The sequence below is a fragment of the Leuciscus leuciscus genome, assembly GCF_965113295.1.
Source record: "Leuciscus leuciscus genome assembly, chromosome: 25".
NCBI classification, from domain to species: domain Eukaryota; kingdom Metazoa; phylum Chordata; class Actinopteri; order Cypriniformes; family Leuciscidae; genus Leuciscus; species Leuciscus leuciscus.
The window spans coordinates 6,917,736-6,933,931 of NC_138724.1; the positions used below are offsets into that span (position 1 = coordinate 6,917,736).

Here is a 16,196-nt window from a genome sequence, read left to right on the forward strand (position 1 = left end):
AGATGAGTTACACAAAAACTACCCAAACACTGAGTTGTTACGTCTGACCCAGGAGATGAGTTACACAAAAACTACCCAAACACTGAGTTGTTACGTCTGACCCAGGAGATGAGTTACACAAAAACTACCCAAACACTGAGTTGTTACGTCTGACCTAGGAGATGAGTTACACAAAAACTACCCAAACACTGAGTTGTTACGTCTGACCCAGGAGATGAGTTACACAAAAACTACCCAAACACTGAGTTGTTACGTCTGACCCAGGAGCTGGGTAACACAAAAACTACCCAAACACTGAGTTGTTACGTCTGACCCAAGAGCTGGGTAACACAAAAACTACCCAAACACTGAGTTGTTACGTCTGACCCAGGAGATGAGTTACACAAAAACTACCCAAACACTGGGTTGTTACGTCTGACCCAGGAGATGAGTTACACAAAACTACCCAAACACTGAAAAAATAACCCCAAATATGACCCAAAAGGCTCATCCCAGGATTTGGGTAGAAAAAATAAACCAAATAAGATTTTTCAGAGTGTGTAATTGTATCATCAGTACGACCAGCTGAATTACGCGCACAATACCAGAAACGCATCATATGTGTCTCGGTAATTCACTCTAAGCATTGTCGGGAGGAGATGATGTCATTGTGCGGGACGATTCAGCTGATCCGTCTCTTTCTGACGCAGGTTTGGACTGTATTGTGTCAACACTTCTCTCTCGCTATTGGAAAATAATCTGTTTGCTCAGTTCATTAACTCCACTCTTCCATGCTCCGCTGCGGCGCTAGTTTCTTACCTTCAAGTCAAAAGCTGAAAAAAGTCATCCATATTAATGAAAGTTTTGTTTAGCACGGCCACCAGTGCGAATTTGAGATTGATGGCTACATTTTGGAAAGGGACAGTGTTGAAAGTGCAGGATATCTTATTTTTTTGCCCCAAAAATTTGGTGATATAATATCTTGATCTAATATCTCTTTGGTGATATAATATCTTAATTATATCAGATTTGGCCTCGATCGTGACCTCAATCCATTTCCTCTCTTCCCTCGCTACTGTCTCTATCACAAAAAGTGGCAAAGAAACAACAATATAATATATAATTTTAATATATTAATTTAATTTTAAATAAAAACAATAATTCATGAATCCCGAGCAGAATAAATTTGTGAAATTTAGCTTTTTCCTTTCAACATCAGAAATGCATTCGTTTTGTTTCCTGACGAAAGTGTTTGGTTTTTAACCATTACTAAAAATGACAATAAAATCGACTTTTACTTTTAAAAACTGTGCATAATATAGTTATTGAGTATGTTTTATGTGTTGCAAAAACTGTTTAATTTGAAGGTCTGCTCTGCTCTGAGTCAGTCAGGTTTGAGAAGACAGGTGCTCTCTCCTCCAGTGTGTGTGTGAGAGAGTGCTGTGTGTGTGTGTGTGTGTGTGTGTGTGTGTGTGTGTGTGTGTGTGTGTGTGTGTGTGTGTGTGTGTGTGTGTGTGTGTGTGTGTGTGTGCGTATCTGTGCGTGTGTCTGTGCGTGTGTTTGCACGTGAGTGTGCATGAGTGTGAGTGTGAGTGTGTGCGGATCTGTGTGTGTGAGAGTTGTATGAGAGCGTGTGTGTGTGTTTGATAGTGTGTATGCGTGCGTGTGTGTGAGAGTGTGTATGCGTGCGTGTTTGAGAGTGTGTATGTGTCCGTGATTGTGTGTGTGTATGTGTGAGAGCACGAGTAAAGGAATTCTTCAGGACAGCAGCCTCAGTCTCGGAGCACAGGGGGTCTTATGAGACCAATTAGGGAGGGAGTGCGCACTGGTGGAGAGAACACACACACACACACACACACACACACACACACACACACACACACACACACACACACACACACACACACACACACACACACACACACACACACACACACACACACACACACACACACACACACACACACACACACACACACACACACACACACACACACAACACTCTCTCACACACACTGGAGGAGAGAGCACCTGTCTTTGGCCTTATTAATCCACCTGTGTTCTGCTGGGCTTGACTGAGCTGAGCTGAGCTAGACTGGGACTCTGAGCTGCTCGCTGCCGTCCCAACACCTCCATTACACAGCAATCAGGTGCACTGATTACACACTAACTCCAGCGCTAGCCTTAGAAGAGAGAGAGAGAGAGAGAGAGAGAGAGAGAGAGAGAGAGAGAGCTGCTCCTGCTTACTGCGCAGGATACACTCAACACTGCCTTCTTAAAAATAGCATGTCAAACGGTGCATTATGCAGTGCTAAACTTTAAGTAGTACAGTGCTTTTTTTTTTTTTGTGCGCAATAACCTCGTTATAAGTGTTTTTTTTTGTCTTTTGAACACTGACCAATTATAATCTAGGAAATAGATTTTTCATTTTAATTACATTTTGAGTTACACTTTTTTTTAAGGTGAGAAATAATTATAAAGCATGCAGTGGCGTAAAGCGCGGGATGCAGTGGTGTAAAGTGCAGGATGCAGTGGTGTAAAGTGTCTGATGCAGTGGTGTAAAGCGTGGGATGCAGTGGTGTAAAGCGTGGGATGCAGTGGTGTAAAGCGTGGGGTGCAGTGGTGTAAAGCGTGGGATGCAGTGGTGTAAAGCGTGGAATGCAGTGGTGTAAAGGGCGGGATGCAGTGGTGTAAAGTGTCTGATGCAGTGGTGTAAAGCGTAGGATGCAGTGGTGTAAAGCGTGGGATGCAGTGGTGTAAAGCATGGGATGCAGTGGTGTAAAGTGTCTGATGCAGTGGTGTAAAGCGTGGGATGCAGTGCCGTAAAGCGTGGGATGCAGTGGAGTAAAGCGTAGGATGCAGTGGTGTAAAGCGTGGGATGCAGTGGCGTAAAGCGTGGGATGCAGTGGTGTAAAGTGCGAGATGCAGTGGTGTAGAGTGCGGGATGCAGTGGTGTAAAGTGTCTGATGCAGTGGTGTAAAGCGTAGGATGCAGTGGTGTAAAGCGTGGGATGCAGTGGTGTAAAGCGTAGGATGCAGTGGTGTAAAGCGTGGGATGCAGTGGTGTAAAGCGTGGGATGCAGTGGTGTAAAGTGTGGGATTCAGTGGTTGAAGCGTGGGATGCAGTGGTGTAAAGCGTAGGATGCAGTGGTGTAAAGCGTGGGATGCAGTGGTGTAAAGCGTGGGATGCAGTGGTGTAACGCGTGGGATGCAGTGGTGTAACGCGTGGGATGCAGTGGTGTAAAGTGTCTGATGCAGTGGTGTAAAGCGTGGGATGCAGTGGTGTAAAGCGTGGGATGCAGTGGAGTAAAGCGTGGGATGCAGTGGTGTAACGCGTGGGATGCAGTGGTGTAAAGCGTGGGATGCAGTGGTGTAAAGCGTGGGATGCAGTGGTGTAAAGCGTGGGATGCAGTGGAGTAAAGCGTGGGATGCAGTGGTGTAAGGCGTGGGATGCAGTGGTGTAACGCGTGGGATGCAGTGGTGTAACGCGTGGGATGCAGTGGTGTAAAGCGTGGGATGCAGTGGAGTAAAGCGTAGGATGCAGTGGTGTAAAGCGTGGGATGCAGTGGAGTAAAGCGTGGGATGCAGTGGTGTAAAGCGTGGGATGCAGTGGTGTAAAGCGTGGGATGCAGTGGTGTAAAGCGTGGGATGCAGTGGTGTAAAGTGTCTGATGCAGTGGTGTAAAGCGTAGGATGCAGTGGTGTAAAGCGTGGGATGCAGTGGTGTAAAGCGTGGGATGCAGTGGTGTAAAGCGTGGGATGCAGTGGTGTAAAGTGTGGGATTCAGTGGTTGAAGCGTGGGATGCAGTGGAGTAAAAGCGTAGGATGCATGCCAAGATATTTTGGACAATTTTATGCTCCCAACTTTGTGGGAAACAGTTTGGGGACGTTCCTGTTCCAGCATGACTGCACACCAGTGCACAGAACAAAGTCCATAAAGACATGGATGGGCGAGTTTGGTGTGGAGGAACTGGACGGGCCGGCACAGAGTCCTGACCTCAACCTGATAGAACAGCTTTGGGATGAATTAAAGCGGAGACTTCAAGCCAGGCCTTCTCGTCCAACATCAGTGTCTGACCTCACATATATATATATATAGTACATATACATACAGTATGCTGCAGATCTATTTGAGAGATGAATTGGTGAATCGTTTTTGAATGGTCCTTTGCGATGAACTAATTCTCCCAGTGTTACAGCCTCACTAATAAAAGGAGGTGAGTAGATAAAAATATAATTTCTTAGTTTTTCTCCTTTGATTTTGGCTGAAATATGAGGACGCGTGTATGTGGCGCAGTCACCGGCCCATTATTAAGCCACTTTCAGATACCGCACTATCAAATATCATCAAATCGTGCCTTCAGCCATACTTTAGCATATTCCCTTGGAAAGAATATAATGACGTGAAGTGAAGGAGAGAGAATGAGCGGAGGGTTTTTGAAGTGGACACAGGTGCAGAGGATGAGAGACTTTTAAGCTCCTTTATCAAACCCCAAAGACCTGCAGTCACAACCAGACCGGACTCTTTTTTTTCCTGACTTTCTTTATTCCGGTGACCTGCAGTCATTACCTTCCGTGGAAATGAATGAGCAGGGTTAAATAGCTGCCAATTTCTTCCTCCTTCAAAGATCTTTGAGAGCGGCTAGTACGCCCAATAAACCCACACCCCTCTAATGTTTTATTCAGCTCATTTCAGAGCGCCGCCGAACGCCCGGCTTTAAGCTGATTTTCCGATTCATTTTAAATCCCGTCGGCATGCAAAAGTTCTCCTCTTTTTTACAGCCCCCCATTTTAATGAATAGATGTCCAATAAGGACTTTTATTGTCTTAGCATATGTTGCTTTTATTAGCTGAAAATAATTACGTTCTTCGGATCACCTCGGAAGTCCTTCCGAAAGATAAAAACCAGATAGTTTCACAGTGGCTGCACAAGTCCTTCCGAGTCCAATCGTTTTCCCCCTGGGTGCTCCGTGTCCTAATACCCCCTCCCTTCCCATTCCCATTCCCGGTCCGGCCCCCGCCTCCCTGGACTGACACACGCTTCATCTTATCGGGAAGCCGGTCCACACCGGGGCGATGATGTTCTCCTGGAGAGACTCCTGAATGATTGCCACTTGAACTGTGTTTATTTCCCAACCTGCTCCATTTGTCAGACTGTGTCCGATTTCACTTTTCTGGGTTTCTGTGTTTGCTATGAGTCGAGACCGCCGGCACTTTATTCTGAAAGGAGAGGAGGCTCTTTCACAGTGATTGGCCATTACTTACACCGCTGTGAACTCAGTCTGAGCACTAGACACCCTCTCCCCTTCTGCCTGCCTCTCTTTTAGTGGTCAGGATGAGTTTCCAGTGTCTCAGTGACTGTGAGATCTAAAACCCAGAGAAAACCCTCATATCCAGAGAGGACTAAGAGGCTTGTGTGGTTGATGTTGTCCGGTGTGCCCCTGCTGATGACCGCAGGCAAAAATCTTCTTTCTGCACTGACGGACATTCAAAAGTATGTATTTTCAATAAATACACTTTAAATCCGTGTTTGTTAGGGTGTCATGTGTGCCTGTGGCTCCTGAGTAATAGATAGAGTTTAACTTTTGAACCCGGAACTTTCTTTTAGGGTTAAAAATCTGAATTTGTAAGCTTGTATTTTTCTTTATTGCACATTAATCCTTTCTTATAAAAAGCTGTGTATTAGTTGCACCACAAGGTTGTCCATATATACAAGTAAAAAAAAAAAACATTTCCTAAGGCTCATTGTAAAAACATGCCTGTGTGTACATGTTTGCAAAACTACTAAAACATTCTTGTACATGTACAGTAATCCAGCTGAATATGAACACTAGAGGCAGTAAAACACCAACAACTTTTCTTCTTTTTCACACAAATTATGATTACAGGGACAGATAATTGATTAAGAAATACATATTTCCGCACAGTTTCTTGCACAATAGTTATGTTATGACCTCAAAACACTTTTACCATAATTCATGATTTGTAAACTAATGCATTTTGACATTTGCATCGCATAATCAGCTCCATGTGTCCGGCTCTTTCTCTTTGCACTTGTGGTGCGGACCACTTTGGTACAAGTCCTGTGAAACGTGATTCGTGATAGAAAAAAAGCTCAAAGACTTGTAGAAGCAAGTGAAAATGGCATTGTTGCCTCAGCAAATGTGCTTTTATTTTTGTATCGGCTGGGTTTAGAGTGGGGTTTAGTGTTGGTGCTACATGATTTTCAAACATGATTTAACCTTTCCGTGCCACTCACTGAACTTTCATTGCCAAACAACCAACATAATAAAATATTGCCATATTCACATTCATCTGTTTAGGATGAAATTCCTACTATAGCAATAACATACTATAATTTTTCAGAAATATCCCCCAAAAAATGAGCTTGGGTTGTTTTATGATTATAAAAACTTCATACTTATTAATCATGCAATATCAGAGGTGTTTATTAAAGGGATAACAGAAAATGTCATCATTCACACACCGGGTCATTCCAAACCCATATGACTTACTTTCTTCTGTAAAACACGAAAGGAGAGGTTTTGAGAAATGTTCACACTGCTCTTGACCAGGGCTTGTCAAGATAAAAAAAGAAAAAAATCATCATAACAATGCAGTGCATGTAAAACTGATCCATACAAAACATGCTTCAAGCTTTCTGAAGTCAAATGATAGTTTTATGTGTGAAAAAAGACTGAAATGTAAGTAGTTTTTCACTAAGGCCTCCTGTGGTCCCCATTATGGAAGCTTGTTTCCGCCACAGAATAAAACATTTTAAAAGATAATTGTGACTTTTTATCACATTGATAGTTTACATCTCGCAATTCTGTCATCTTTTCTCACAATTCTGATAAATAAAGTCATAATTGCATGATATAAAGTTGCAATTGCGAGTTATAAAGTCCAATTCTAAGGAAAAAAAATACACTTTTGAATTACATTTTTTCCTAACAATTGCGTGTTTATACTTTATAACATGCAATTGTGACTTTATATCATGCAATTATGAGTTTATATCTCCCAATTGTGTGATATAAAGTCAGAATTGTGAGATATAAACATGTAATTCTGAGAAAGAAAGTCAGAATTGTGAGATAAAAAGTTGCAATGACCTTTTTTATTGTTTATTCTGTGGCGGAAATACCCCATCCATACCCCATTTACTTTCTTTGTATGTTAAATAATTTGCGTTCCATGTAAAACAAACACTTTTACATATTTTTTTATTTATGTAAATCAGTATTAATAAATATTGTGGTCTAGGGAATGCTTTAATTTTTAAAACAGTAAAGAGCTGATCTCTAATGAAGTCTGAAGAAAGATCAGGTGTTTGGCCGTGTGAATCTACATGGGCCGCTCTCTCGGCACACCTCGCCATCATGGATGTTATTACTCACCCTTGAGAGAGTGAGAATGGGTTTGTGGGAATGGGCTCCGGCATCAGTAGAACGAGACTCGGGGGAGAACGAGGGCGCCTTTCCCCATTCCATTACACACAGGCCTCCGCCATAATGAAGGCGATTTTAATAGGATTTAATGCATGTGGTGGGGCAAGGTCCTGCTACCTTATGGCCCTGACAAAAGAATACGAGAGTGTAATCATCAAGCCTCATTCACTGGCAGTCCTGCGCGCACATTGATCATCCTTTACCATCCGCTCCTTCTGGAGGTGAAGAGAGAGATTATCCAGTGACACTGAGACGTCCGTCCAGTTTTGATTGTTCACCTTTTATCATAAAATTGTTAAAATGGTGATTCTGAGCTGGTAGCTCTGCGTCTTTCTCCACTTTCCCCGATACGTTCTCTCTTGTATTTTGAATTACACATTGTATTGTGTGTTTTAGGGTTGTCTGTAAACTTGACAAGAGATGTCCTGGCAGAAATAGAGGGAATGCATTGTTTCCCGCGGGAACCCTGAGTGGCAGAAGAGCTGCTGTGTGACTGGAGTTAACTGGAGAAACTGAGGAAACACCAGTAAAACAAACCATTATAGTGGATATAGTGTTTCTTACAACTTACCACAGATCCAGTGATCATGGATATTGACATGCAGCAGGAACCGTGTTTCTGACATTTATATGAGCCTGATTTCCACACCGGGGAAATACATAACGCAAATATGCCTGAGAACGCTTTATATAAATCCATGTGATCACTCATATCAAAGTTATATACATCATCATATCGTCCAGCCCTAAAACTTGTGTTGTTTTTTGTCAGTGTTTCTTTAAAAACATCCAATTATGCAGAATATACGATGGTAAATATTTAATTTAGTTGTCAATACAATATATAGGGTATGATTTTACCCCTAAATTCAGCATATTGACACAAAATCATATATGCAAATCCAGCTTTCTCTGCCTGGATCCAGTTGTTTCTATAAATCTCATCGATTAATTTGCTTCTCTGTTCTGCAGCTTTCGGCAGTCTGTAACAATATACCTGATTTCTTGTCAAATCTAGTTATACTGTCAATCTCAAAGCTCTTTCCCGTTTTAGATGTGTTTTGTGTGTTTTTCGCAGCATTCACACTGAAAACCAATGCTGACACTCAGTGTGTGTGTGACCGCAGTCACTCCGTCACACGCATAAGATAGTGGACCTGACTCTCGTTTTAGTCAAATTGGTTGCATAATGTGGTCTACTTTCTTTCTCTGGTGCCTTGACCTCCATTTTGCCTTGACCTCCAGGTCTCGTCCTGTTAATGTTCAGGCTATTCACAGTCGCAGTGTAGATGCACCATATTGTTGTCTGCCTGCTTCATCTGTCTGCTCTACGGCTGTGTACATTAGAGAGAGGGAGAGAGAGAGAGAGAGAGAGAGAGAGAGAGAGAGAGAGAGAGAGAGAGAGAGAGAGAGAGAGAGAGAGAGAGAGAGAGAGAGAGAGAGAGAGAGAGAGAGAGAGAGAGAGAGAGAGAGAGAGAGAGAGAGAGAGAGAGAGAGAGAGAGAGATGGTTTAATCCCAGCTCTGAAAGGGCCATTATTCCTGTGTTTTTCGGGCCACGGGCCGTGGAGGTGTGTGTGTTGAGAGTTTGTGAAGTGTGTTTTGTGGAGTAAATCCTCTCTCCGGCGGTTCATTGGGCAGAGAGAATGGCAGCGGCTCTGTTTACTCTTTACCCAGTGTCCCGCTCACAGCTGGCCGGAGCACGCTCAGATGGGCTGTCGGCTCCGAGACAGAGCGCCACTGAATGCTAAGGTAAACAAAAAGAGGCGAAAGAGAGAAAAACAGATGGAGAGAGAGAGAGATGAACGGAAAGAAAAACTCAGTGTTGCCGGGATTGGTTTTTCACGGTCTTTTGTGACAGAGATTTGACTTTTGGGGTTTGGATTGAGGGACGTTCTGTTGGAAAAACAAGATCTGTGAAACTGTGTAATTGACGTTATTTTAATCAGAGCAATTCTAACGTCCACCTACAGTATTTCTGCTTGCGCTCATTAAAACCTAAGCTCAGTTGCTGCCTTACATTTTCATTTCAGCCTAAATTATATTAAACTGACTTTTTAAAAATCGAGTTCAATCTTGAAAAAAAGGTGAAATTGCTTACATTTTTTCATGACTTAAATTAATGTAAATACTTATTGATCATATATATATATATTACAGTGCACTGCAATCTCCCAGCTTCTGGTATCAAGACCGAGATAAATATAACTTGTCTGCACTCTAATGTAGTTTTATTTTGTTTAATTTCTTATTTAATTTTTTTTTAAATGTAATATTTAATCGAGCTTCTAGTATCAAGTATAACAATCTGCACTCTAATGTAGTTTTATTTTATTTAAAATTAATTATATATTATATTGTTTTAATTTAAATTAATTAATTTAATATTTTATTTTATTTCATTATATATATATCATCTTTTTTTATTAACAGACATTTTGGCTAAAAGTCTTATATAACATTGCACCGTAAAATTGCTTTTTAATAAATGATTAATTATATGATTACTTTCTAGCCATTTCATTAAATCTACATAAAAATGAAAGTAAATGTGTAATAATTAAAATGTAAACATAATTTATGCCAAAATTGGTAACAAGGTCGTAACAGTGTTGGTGATTTAGCGTAAATTAAGCTAGAATTAAGAGTTTGCTGTGAACTGAGAAAAAAAAAAAGATATATTTCCTGTAAATGAAGGAAAGAATTTGTTGGATCACTTTTTTTTACAACGTACAACAGGAATATTTACAATTTGTGTGAATAATAAGAAAAAGGAAATATATAATTTACCTGCTAAGGGTCCAAAAAATGTCACTTCGTGTGTGTTTGAAGTTATATTTCATGCAACGCTACATGTTTTAAGCAACAGTTCGCTGTGTAAAGAACATGGGAAATGTGCCTTTATTGTTTTGAGAAAGTAACGGGACAATAATCAGCTCCGTCTTCATGGAAAAGGCCAGGAGTGTTGTGTCTATTCAGTACACCTCCCAGAGAGGCGTCGAGGGGAATTACTCCTCACTGGCAGACGGCCAAAACATTGTTGACTATTGTCAATTTTAGTGTTGAACTATGGGAAATAATTACGAGGCACATTGATGTGTAGACTCAACGCGAGTCTCTATCAGATCCAATTTTGCTAAACCATCCTAATTGAAAAACACACGGTAATGGCAAAGAACCGAAACACTAAACATCTTGTTACAATGATTATTTATTAAATTTAAAATATCTTTAGCACAGATTAAAAATCAGACACCTGCAACTATCATGGTCGTCATGAATTGAAAATAAACATTCCTAAAAAAAACAGTCCCTCTTCCTCCACTGGATCCATGATCTCCTTCATAGAATAGTCTCTGGATTTGTTATAAATGTACAGGTCATTGCATAGGGCTGAGGCAAAACTGATCGCATTACTCAAGTCAATCACTGCATGGCCACGATCTGCAATATACATGTCACTCCGACATATGTACTTCAAAAAAACAAACAAAAGTGCTCAAATAAAAGGCATTTGCCTTTCGTGTGGCTGTTACAGTCCGGAAACCAGGAGACACTTCGTTACTGACAATACAGATGGAACAAAATACCAATAAAATACACATAATAATTAGTTATTAATGTTCTGTGAGCATATGAGGTTTGGTTTTGAAATGTAGGGCCATGGTTCATAATCCAGACAATTACCATTGTTCATCCTGTTGATATGGTGTTTGCCTCAACCCTCGTACACAAATGTCTGAAGGATAACAAGAAACATGGGGGAAAACAGTGGGAATGACAGCCAGATCAAACTGCTCAGTCAAAATAATCAAATAAAAAGCACAATTTTTCACGTTTTTATGAGATCATGTTTATTTGACCAATCGTTTTATTATGTTCCTTTTTCTTAAATCAGTTCTTCTTTTTTTTTTTTAGCACATGCCATATGCGATTTTGATTATAAAAGTACCTGAAACAATTGCTAGAGTGTCAGCATGCATAGCTGTTCGATATTTACAGATGTATGTACAACACAGAGGAACGAGGACAGCGGAGGCGGACGATCTCGCACCACGACATGAGACGGGAACATTTACAGCAGGTTCTTTTACTCAGTACATGCAGCAATGGAGGAGGATTCAACACTACCTTTCGGGAAACAGAGGGATAGTACTGTTAGCCAGGAAGGTCTGAGGTGACTCTCTCTGCTGATCAGATCGGGATGCTCTATATGACAGATATAGAGGGAGTGTGTGTGTGTGTGTGTGTGTTGGAGAAACTACATGGTTCACGCCCGTTCACGGATACTGGGATACTAGTTAATGTCAGCCAACTGTAAACTCTCAGCCGGCACTGGACTGTAATACTGATGGTAAAAGAGGAACTAAAATCACAATCTGTACACTAAATACAGTCATGTTCCAGCAGGAGTGACCGACGAGGGCGACCGTTCTGGGGTTAACGGAGAAAAGGCATGAAATCGTGGGACATTTTCTTCCAGGAAACATGAAACACCTTAATCAAAAGAAGCACGCTTACACTACACTGTAACCAGACACTATGAACATCTCTGATGTGAAATATACAATTATGCGGAGCAGGTTTTTAGACCAATGAGATTTCACGATGGGCGGGGCTTCCCATCACAAAACCGCAGGAAAAGGAAAAGTCCCGTTGTTTTATCGGATCACACCTGATGTTATCATCTCAGTTATTTATTGCTAAACAAAACTACTTATTTGGATCTGTATGCATGAGGTTTCATATTGAACATTGCCTTTGATACAGGAAGACGTTATTTCTTATTGCAGGACTTCAGAGATAATGCAAGTATCTCGTGTCCATTTCTGGCCTTTGTTTCTTTAATTCTGTTTGAAAGAGGATGCATGTGTTGCTCTTTGTTTTCATTTGCTTTGGTTTGGTTGTCAGTATTGCTGCACAAATGCTCAAACTGTGCTGATGTTTTCCTAGCAGTTTGAAGACCTGTATGATGCAGAATGTGGTTAATTTAAGTATTGAGTACTTCAGTATTTAACTCACGACCCAAATCGATGAATGAAAACCAATGCTAACTATATAATTGTGCATGGTTAGCATTGAAAAAGAAGCGTTTATCAGCGGCTTGTCTTGTACTATTGCCGTCAAAAGCCACGTGTCCAATTAATTCATGGGTTACTTAGTAAAAACTAGAAGAACATCTAGTCAGATACCAACACACCTCATCCCCATCTTTGGAAAAACCATGTAACACACACACATTTTGTACTACAAACAATTGTAGTACTATGTTGGGATGTCACTTGAAGTCCAGTTGTAAATCTTGGGTCCTGAAGCAGAACCAGTAGAGAAGCACTGCTTTAACTGATCAGTAGCTCTATTGCTATCTCAGTTTTCTGGGCTGAGCTGTACCTGGTCCAGCATGTTAATGCGTTTTATCATAAAGCTTATCGGTCCAAAAGGGCCGTCAGGGTCAAGCGTCAGGAGGTTCAGCATAACGGCAATAAGATCCATGTTCTCTTATTCAGTCTGACAATCCAATCTCCCACAGCTAAATACACCAAAGCGGGAGGCTCATGGTTAGAAACCCTATTATTGTCCCACTGCTAACGGATAAAGGAAATGGTGTTCCAGTCTACAGCCTCAATGGATCAATCGCAGATCTATATTTAGTGAAGATGCATCTGAGAAAGCTTGATGGGAATGTATTCAAAGTTCTAATAAAGCACATGTACTAAACCCCAATTGAACAATCAAGCCGACTGTATGGCGAGCCTATCTGAGTTGAGCTGTAATTCAGATGGCGATTACTGTAATAAAGTCTCCTAAGCTAACCGCTAGCTCTGTTTTAGCCCCATTCAGTTGGCGCAGCTCTTAAATGGGGCTGCTGGGATTTAACCATGTGTTCTCCCTGCATCTCACATCCGCTAGGAAGACTAGGCAGGCTTTGGAAATGGGCTAAAGCGCATTTGGAAGTGGCTTCGTATTTATTTCAGCCCATTGTTTGGCTAAGGGACGGCAGCGCGCTAGCCAGCGCTGAAATCGCACTCCACATCCATTAGCGCTGGTAATCTCAGTCACGCTAGTCTTCACAGTGTGTCATTACAGAAGGCATTAGCAGAGCCAAGTAGCGTGATGCAATAGAGCTTGAGAGGAGTGTATTAGCGTTAACTTTGAGCTGTCGGCACTGTATTCTAATCAAGGTGAGGCGACAACAAGGACACATGAAGACCATGACCACCTGCTGAAGAAGAAAAAAAAAAACACTTCTTGAGCTAGCCTGAGGTTTTTTTGCTAGATACCAAGCTGGTATTCAGTGGTAAACCAGAAGAACACCGGCCTGGCCTGGATGCCAGACCAGCGAAACCACATCAGGCTGGTTTAAGCTGTTTTTGCCGGCTAAAATAAAAAAAGTTTGTTCCAGCTTAGCTTATGCTTAAAACATGTACATGACCGTGCAGTTATAAAATATTGGGGCATTATTAAAATCAATACTTGCAAACCATTCCTATGGTTTCTAGACTTATATCCTGGGTTTGGATTTCAGAGCACATTTGTTATTCCTAATGAGCTAATCGAAAGCTAGGAGGCATTTTGGGCAATTTGCTCAACATCTCAGCTGATTTTCCTATCAGAACGTCACCTTAATAACCAGGGAAATATTTTCACACAGCTTTGAACGAGTGCAAACACTTTTTTTGTGCATGTAACTACGTTAAATGTAATTACAAGAGCAGTGAATCCATAAAGTGCATCTTTGCATATTGACTCACTGCGTTGGGTTCGCTAGAGGGGTTGAGTGACATTTTTCTGTCCTTTCATATTCCCAGCTTCAAATATGTATTAACTTATCACTGCACAAGCAGGTAAGACTCCAGAAAGATCCATCCTTTTGATGTCATGTTTATTGCCACACTAACCAAAGCAACATGCAGCATCTGTGTACTTCAAAAGACGCTCGGTCCGACACACACACACACACACAGATACAGAAAAACACACAAACTAGAGTTAAATGGGGATGAGCGCACTGAATATCTGACTACAGCCTTGGCTTTCTTCCTGCAAGTTTGTGTGTGTGTGTGTGTTTCTAACAAGCGTTCTGTCGCAGTCTTTGCCAGCTTGAGCTACAGCTGTTGATTTGGCTCCTTAAACGAGCCAATGTCTTTGTACTGTTGCACGTGTGTGTATTTGCGTTCTGTTTAAAGAGTTGGCCATCGGTGTACGTCCCTGTAAACGTCTGCCAGACGATCTCCTAAACGTTGGCCTGCGCTTTTTTCAGATCTGAGACGCTCCTGCACTATTTGAAGATAAAGCGGCCGTCCATTTCATGTGCATCTCACAGAAGTTAACTTCCAGCAGAAGTCGTGTGTGTGAAGTAGCGCAGGACGGCTTCTTCTGTGAGAGGGGGGACATAAAAAACCAGTCTGGAAACATTTGAACTGCACGTCGGCTCTAATTCTGTCTGACATGTTTTTCTTTTCCTCTGAATCTTCAGCCCTCTTTCCCCAAGACAGTTAAAACACCCAGGATAGCCAACCGTCCCCAACAATTAAGAGTCTGATCAGCCACGCGGAAAAGTGCAGAGCATCTGTGAGACATGAAGAGTCATTTGTTTTGGTGTAAACAATCAAACCCGAGGGCACAAACAAAATAAACCCTAAAAGAGGCTTTACTGGGGGCGTACATGTTGTGTTCCAGACACAAATGACTGATTTTGATGTTTCATGAGGATTTCTTTTAACTTTAGGGGATGAGGATGGAATTGCTAGACTGGCCTTTAAACCCTGGCTGAACACTATGATACCGCTATAATCTTAAACTATTAAAGCTAATTAAAGCTTAAGTATGTCTTTTTATTTTTTTTATGTGCAAACTGTTTGTGTGAGTGGCCCAACATGTCCACTTCTGACTCAGCCAATGGTGTGGCATTGGGGACTACATGTTTTACGACAACAGAAGACGGGAGGACTGTTTTCTGCTAGTTTGGTGCTGAAATAACACACTTCAAATGTACACACCTCTTCATCTTGGAAAAGTGATTCCAGCAATTGCTTCCTTTCTTAAGGGGGGTTCACACTGAAAGCGATCACTGTCACTGGACTTCAGCGGATTGTGTATCTTGGTCGTCACCAAATTTGTCACTTTTGTCACCTCAGATTGACAAATCTCATTGAAAACGAATTACTTCCAGCTGCTTTGTTTGCTGTAAACCGCTGTCAGTGTGAACGGCCCTTTAGAGCTTTCCATGCAGCCTGACCATTCCTGTATGCGCTACAGAGGATACTGGGATTTGGGTTATGTGTCTCAAACATGTCTTGAGTGTCTTTCAATTTGATATCTTTGCGCTGGATCCCGTTTTTAAGATTTAAATTTGTTGTTTGTGTGTGTATATGAGTCTACACGTAGACGCCTTCTCCAGCAGTGACAGAAAGTCCCCATTGACTCAGTGACATCCAGAAATCCCTTTGACATGAGATGAATGGACAGTTTTGGCAGGCTGCCCCACAGTCGTCTTTACAAGACTTCCCCAAAGCACTGCCTTTCTGATATGTACAGTATCTACAACTATACTGTTTGTGTGTGTTGATCATTGTCTGTGATTCTTGGCAGGTGTACAAGAGATATACAATAAACCTGCCACTTGAGTGCTTCTCAGTTCAAGCTTCTGAGATATTATATCCTGTTTTTCCTACTTATGGAGGAGATACCGGCAAGTGCATGTCATTACTATTGTTCTCGGTTGTTTTCCTGCTAACCTTTGAGTAGATAGAGCATTCAGACAGCGTGA

The 16,196-nt window shown here is 41.5% G+C and overlaps 1 protein-coding gene across 1 annotated transcript in view; it reads left to right on the forward strand.

Annotated features, from left to right (window-relative positions):
• The window catches only part of wwox (WW domain containing oxidoreductase), a 250,708-nt gene that overhangs the window by 233,333 nt on the left and 1,179 nt on the right, over nt 1-16,196 (forward strand). The window lies entirely within an intron of this gene.